This window comes from Apium graveolens, chromosome 3, assembly GCF_009905375.1.
Source record: "Apium graveolens cultivar Ventura chromosome 3, ASM990537v1, whole genome shotgun sequence".
NCBI classification, from domain to species: domain Eukaryota; kingdom Viridiplantae; phylum Streptophyta; class Magnoliopsida; order Apiales; family Apiaceae; genus Apium; species Apium graveolens.
The window spans coordinates 290,635,843-290,642,841 of NC_133649.1; the positions used below are offsets into that span (position 1 = coordinate 290,635,843).

General features: G+C 33.5%; 1 long non-coding RNA gene across 1 annotated transcript; it reads left to right on the forward strand.

The window, feature by feature from the left end:
• Positions 1 to 1,760: 1,760 nt before the first annotated feature.
• Positions 1,761 to 3,034, forward strand: LOC141711120 (uncharacterized). The gene is made up of 4 exons (XR_012571225.1): positions 1,761 to 2,172; positions 2,260 to 2,365; positions 2,437 to 2,547; positions 2,625 to 3,034. It is a non-coding gene; the product is annotated as an uncharacterized LOC141711120 (long non-coding RNA).
• Positions 3,035 to 6,999: the final 3,965 nt, after the last annotated feature.

Below are 6,999 nucleotides of genomic sequence, written 5' to 3' on the forward strand. Positions count from 1 at the left end.
TGTAAAGAATTGAGGGGCGGAGGGAGTAACAATATTACATTTCACATTTCAGCCAAAACAAATCTTTGCACCAAATTAATCATTATCGAATATCATAAATTTATATATTATTCAATATTACATTAAAGAACATAAAATTACTTGAAAAGATAAAAAAAAAAAACAGAGCATATCTTGAGGGTGACTATATATACACCGCCATACATACATTCGAAAGACAACACATATATCATCTTCTGTACTCTCTTCGCAGGACACAAGAACGTCATAATGCAATACGATTGGGTTCAAGGAGAAGATCTTGCGAACTACGCCGAATCTTTCTACACTAATGGGGAGTGGTTCGAAGCAGCACATTTCATGTCGCAGGTAAATTTTCTTCGAACATGATGAATTCTTGATAGCTAATGGTTTCTTGCTTTTTAACTGCTCGTGCTAATTAGTCGAAATCCAATAGGTGTAAAATCAAGAAAATACATCTTCCATGATATATGTTATATCAAAGTCAATGAGCCTGTAGCGTTCCAAGAATATGATATTTCTTGATAACTTTAAGATTCCGTTTAATGGAATGGTATGGTACGGGAGGGGAGGGGATTTATTCCGTTTGATAGTTTCGTTTTGATAGAGGACAGGGGAGAGGGGAATGGTAGGAATGGTAGTGAGGTTTGTAGTTGCATGACTGTTGAGTTCAAGAACCTGTTTTTCTTTAACTTGTGTTTAGTTTATCTTGGTGGTGGTGGTGAGGTGGTGGCAGAATATGGTGGTGGAGGGGTGGAATGATGTGGTGGTGGAGGGGAATGTTGTGGTGGTGGTGGAGGGGACTAATGTGGTGGTGGTGGAGGGCAATGATGTGGTGGTCGTGGAGGTGGAGGGGAATGATGTGGTGGTGATTGTGGGCTGGAATGCTGAGTTGGTGGTGGTGGTGGTGTGGAATGATTGGGTTCTGGTGGTAGGATGGTGGGTTGATGTTGTGGTGATGGTGGTGGTGATGGTTGATGTTGTGGTGATGGTGGTGGTGATGGTTGATGTTGTGGTGATGGTCCAGTTTCCTAAGTCAATATACAGTCAGTCTACTTTCCCTTCCTGTACATTTACTTTAAGCGATATAGAATGGGCGTTAGGAACATATTGGTCGTCTATCCATCACAGAAGGTATTATTTAATTCCTAGGAGGCCCATATATATTTGATATTTCTGAAAGCAGATAGTTTTCTCAGACATAATCTAGTTTTTAATACTAGGTAATTGTGTATGCTGGGCATTTAAACAGTTTAGTTTGAATTAGGATCACTTTATTTGTAGGATTTTTCTATTCCAGCCCTTTGGAAATTAGGTTAAGGTCTACATAATTTGAAAGATCTAAGCATGAATTGAACCTACCAGGCTGCAAGGTTGCAGTTTTTTTTTTCTGACTAATGCCCTGTTTTCGTTAGTATGGATCATCAAGGTCTTCCTGAATTGTAACACATTCTTCCTGTCATATGAAATGTTTGAACAAACTAAACATTACCCGCTGCTCTTGGTTTGGATATCGTAGGCCATTAAACTGCGCCCCAAAACTGCGCTCTTCTATGTAAAACGAGCAAGGTGTTATGCTAAGATGAGGTACGTATCGACGAATTCTTTTCTTGGATTACACTAGTTATTTTTTGTGACATATTTTAATAATGTTCTGCCTCCTTTTCAGAGACTGGTTCCTGGTTGAGGCAGACTGCAGAAAAGCTATAGAGCTTGACCCTCACCAGGATGAGGTAAAGTCCTATTTCAAATTTACAGAATAAAGATGATTGAGAGTGTGGAAAAATAAAAATTTATAAATATATCGTTAACATTGCTGTATATTGTTAACTAACTTATTGTACTTGTGAAATCATTAAAAGGAAAACTTTATGTGCAAGCACACACTAAACTGGGGCTCGTTTTGAGGAAATATGGACAATCAGAAGACGCATTAAATATGCTCCAAAAGGTGTTCGATCGTATGTGATGTATATTTTAAATTGTTCTTCCACTTACTTGAAAAATGTGTTTCTATATAGGGTCTGGATCTGTCAACCAGCTTCGATGTAGACTTGCGAATAATGAATAAAACAAGGAAGTTTATAACGCACGATACCAGGTCTGCGAGAGAGATTCTGCGGAACCATTGTCTGAACTGAATATTTTAAAGTAAGTAGTCTCTTACCTAACTTTATTCAGTTATGAAGGTTTAACACAATTAGACAAGAGGGTTACTTATGCAATTTAATTTTCCAGGAATGCTTGTTTATCAGCTCTTCAGGAGAAAAAATTTGAGGTGAACCATATTAGAAGTGTTGAAGCTGTGTTTGAAAAAGCTATTGAAGCATACGCTCCGGTGGAGGTATACTCCTTCGCTTTACCTTTAAAATTTTGAAAATTTATCTTGTTGTCTTTAAGTATTGGATGTTGTAGGTGCCAAGCTGCTTAACTTGTCCAATCACGTTGGGCATTCTCCGGGATCCTGTGATTACTAACTGTGGTATCACATATGAGCGAGCTTCCCTTCTACAGTCCATTGCTACGGTATATTATCAATCATCACTTTTTACTGTAATATTATGTATCATTATGTTGTTTACTTAATTAGTTTATGTGCTTAGTTGGGTGAGGTGGATCCTACTACGCGCCGACCTCTTGGGTTAGAACACCTAGTTTCAAATCTTTCCCTCAGACAAGCACTGGAACACTATCTGAACACCCATGGATGGGCCTACAACATTCCAGATGACGACTGATGTCAGAGGCGGTAACTGGACCAGAAATACTCCATACAGTCATCGTACCATTCAATATGTACTCCTTAACATACAATATCAAAAATATTCCTCCTGTTACAGTTTTCATTCCTATCCTGGTTTTTAAAAATTCTGTAGCAAACAAGAGTTACATCTGTGTATGAGGCTATGCTGCTCTCAAATGTTTACAGTGACTATAGTGCTAACTACATTGATGTTGTAGTATTTGTAATAATAATAGAAACATAAAATTGAGTATCAGAACCTGGGATATTAGTCAGAGAGATTCTGATAGCTGATCTTCATGATGCTATAGTGTTGGATTCAGGTTTTAAGGTGATCTGGATTCTTGTCTGTTATGTGTTCTTGTTGACTTGCTTGTCATCTGTTATATCCTTTGGCGCTATTATCCTGTGGTACAGTGAACCAATATTGTCTTAAAAAAACGTGATGCTCTATCAATTTTAATGTCAACTTCCCTAAAACTAATGTTTTCTGTGATCAAGGAGTGAATTTAACTTCTATTTTAAAGTATTAAAGATAATGCATGAGTTTTGACCATTTCTTTTTGTAATTTCATTCATTTCATTTTAGATTGAGTATGATATATAGAGTTCAACAGAAGACCTTTGATTAAATGTGCTTGATTTCGAACACTATTCCTAAACCTGATTCTGTGCAAAAATACTCCATAACTTCTCTTGTACGTGTGCCATGCCACTATTAAACCTCTCTATATATGTTCTTGCTTCTGAACTCCATGGCACCTCAGTAACGATTGCTACCTAATTATTAATCTCTTTTAAGCCTGTTAAGCGTAAGCATCCAATACAAAACTCGGGAATCTAACAACTAAAACCACGAAGAATCAACAGTTGGAACTTAGAGCATTCAACCTGTAAAATGAGTAATTTTAATTTTCATTTAATTATTTGGTATTAGATATTTTTTAGTTTAGACAAATATATTAATTTAGAACATTATGAAAACTTTATGTTCAAGTTATTTGAGTTGAGAAATGATTTGTTATTTATGGAAAAGAATATAAAAATATATTAGAAAATCAATATTTTTTAAGTTTAGGTAATTGTGTGTGGTAAATATTTTATTTTTGAAATTTATTTGGAGAGTTTGTAAATTTTAGGAGGAAATTTAATATTTTCTAATTTAAATTAGGGTTTTATGAGCCTATTTAAAAAGCCTTGTGATTGAGAAAAAAAATTTATACAGAAATTCGACGGACAGTGCGTAAACCTTTTTCTTCATTTATTGTTTTTATAACTTGTATGTAGGTGCTGCCATGGTCGTTGTTTTTCGATATGCTTATTGTGCGACGTGCTTTTATTTTCTAATTAAATGAATCGTTTAATTCATTATTAATATGTGTTATAGTGTCACCCGCAGTTATTGCTTTTGAGGCATGCCTTAAAATAATATATATAATATTTATATTTCTGCGCGCGAGTCTTCTTCTCCCACATTTTAAATAAACAATATGTGCACATGTTTTGATTTAATACACACCATGATTCTTGTTGTATGCTATTAGAGATACACGTGCATGATAGCATATTATTTTAACTACATTAAGCATAAAAAAATAATATGATTTTATATACACTATAACAAAGTAAGCCTAAATTCAACTGTATAAATTCAAATAAGTCTAAATTCGACCGATTTCGGTTATTTCATTGGGCACGGCTAAATACAACCGCCTGCAGTTGAATTTAGTAATAAATGTGACCGAATTTTTTGTGCGATTGAATTTGACTCAACCAAAAAATGGAGGGAATTTTCCCGCCAAGTGAATTATTTGGCGCTCCTAGCGGTCGAATTTAGCCTTACCAAAATGGCGAGATATTTTCCCATTCTTTTTGTTTGAATTTGCTGAAATTGCAAAAAAGCGATTTTAATCGAAATCAGTTGAAATAATTAAAGTGACTGTAAGCAGTTGTATTTAGTAAACGAAAAAACACAAAAACTTAGAAATCTAAATAGTAAAATATTCATCACATGTACAAATATTTATGGTGGCGAAAAAATATACATTATGGAAGAATTTTAATTTTTTTTAAATGACATACCAAATAAAATTATTTTGATATGAAATTTTGGTCATATCATTAATTTATATATCTATTGACATACATATGGTTGAATCGATGAAAAAATATTTTTAAAATAATCGAAACACAAATTCAGGATTAAACACTAATTAGTTGTATTAGTAAAACTGAAACTTGACTGTTAAAATAACATATCAAATAAAATTATTTGGATATGAAACTTTGGTTATATCACTAATATATGTATCTATTAACATCCATACAGTTGGATCGTTGAAAAATATTTTTAAAAAAGTCGAAACACTAATTCAGGTATAAACACTAGTTAGTTGTACTAGTCAAACTAAAGCTTGACTTTTTAAATGGCAAACCAAATAAACTTAATTGGATATGAAACTTTGGTTATACAACTAATATTTGTATATATTAACATCCATACGGTTGGATCTTTGAAAAATATTTTTAAAAAAATCGAACATCAGTTCAGGCTTAAACACTAGTTAGTTATTCTAGTCAAACTAAAGCTTGACTGTTAAAATGACAAATCAAATAAAATTATTTTGATATGAAATTTTGGTCATATCACTAATATATATATCTATTCACATCCATATGGTTAGATCGTTGAAAAATATTTTTAAAAAAGTCGAAACACCAATTCAGGAGTAAACACTAGTTAGCTATACTAGTCAAACTGAAACTTGACTGTTAAAATGACAAACCAAATAAAATTATTTAGATATAAAAATTTGGTTGTATCACTAATATATGTATCTATTAACATCCATACGGTTGGATCGTTGAAAAATATTTTTAAAAAAATCGAAACAGCAATTTAGGAATAAATAGTATTTGACTGTACTAGTCAAACTGAAGTTTGACTGTTAAAATGACAAATCAAATAAAATTATTTTGATATGAAATTTTGGTTATATCACTAATATATATATATATATATATTCACATCCATACGGTTGGATCTTTGAAAAATATTTTTAAAAAAATCGAATATCAGTTCAGGCTTAAACAGTAGTTAGCTATTCTTGTCAAACTAAAGCTTGACTGTTAAAATGGCAAACCAAATAAAATTATTTTGATATGAAATTTTGGTCATATCACTAATATATATATATATATATATATCTATTCACATCCATACGGTTGGATCGTTGAAAAATATTTTTAAAAAAATCGAACACCAATTCAAACTTAAACACTAGTTAGTTATTCTAGTCAAACTGAATTGTTGCTTATTTTACGTGCCCATTAACTACTGTTCTAACCGTTTACTGACTGTTCACATGTTTCCAGGTGTAAAGTGTATCCCATGCTTCAAAAATATAACTGTTGAGTGGAGAGAGTATATATATGGGAGTTAAAAGATTTTCTAATCTTTTATTTACTTTTTTTTTCATCTCTCTCATTCTCTCTCTCTCTCTAATATTCTCTGAAGCGTTTTCTTACAAGACTTTTATCAAACACTTTGCAAACACTCTCTTTCGCACGTAATTTAGATGGCACCAAAAGACGTGATTTTCAATGGAGCTAAGTTTGTTCCCAACAACTACTCGTCTATTCTTAGCAAGGCTGAAACTCCATCGGAACTACACTTCATTCAGGACTTTCTTTCTAATTCTGATATTGGGTACGCTCTGACCCAACCTGACGCAGTCTCTGAAATTCAAGTGCTAGAGTTTTGGAGAAGTGGAGTATATGATGATGGTGGTGCTCAAGGGTCCCCAAGTATTATCTTTTCCACAGGGGAGGATGAGCATGTCGTAACATTGGCCACTGTTCGACAAGCACTGCAGCTGCCTGAGAACTGCGCTTATTCCACTGTTGAGGAGCCAGTTCTTCAAAATATGATGGCCAGTCTGGGGTATGAAAAGACATTAGCAAAGCTGGGTCAATTGAAGAGATCCAATATAAGGAGGGAATGGAGTTTCTTCTTTGACTACATTACAAAGACCTTCGCCAACAAATATTCTAATTTTGATGCAATCCCCATACTTAGTCAACAAATCGGGTATTCTCTCATTAATCAAACTAGTTTTGATTATGCAAGTGTTGTTTAAGGTTTTATTGGGGATAGGATGACAGAAGATAGGAATATTGTCTATTTTGCTAGATTCTGTCAGCTTATTTATAGTTTTTGTTGTTATGATAAACCC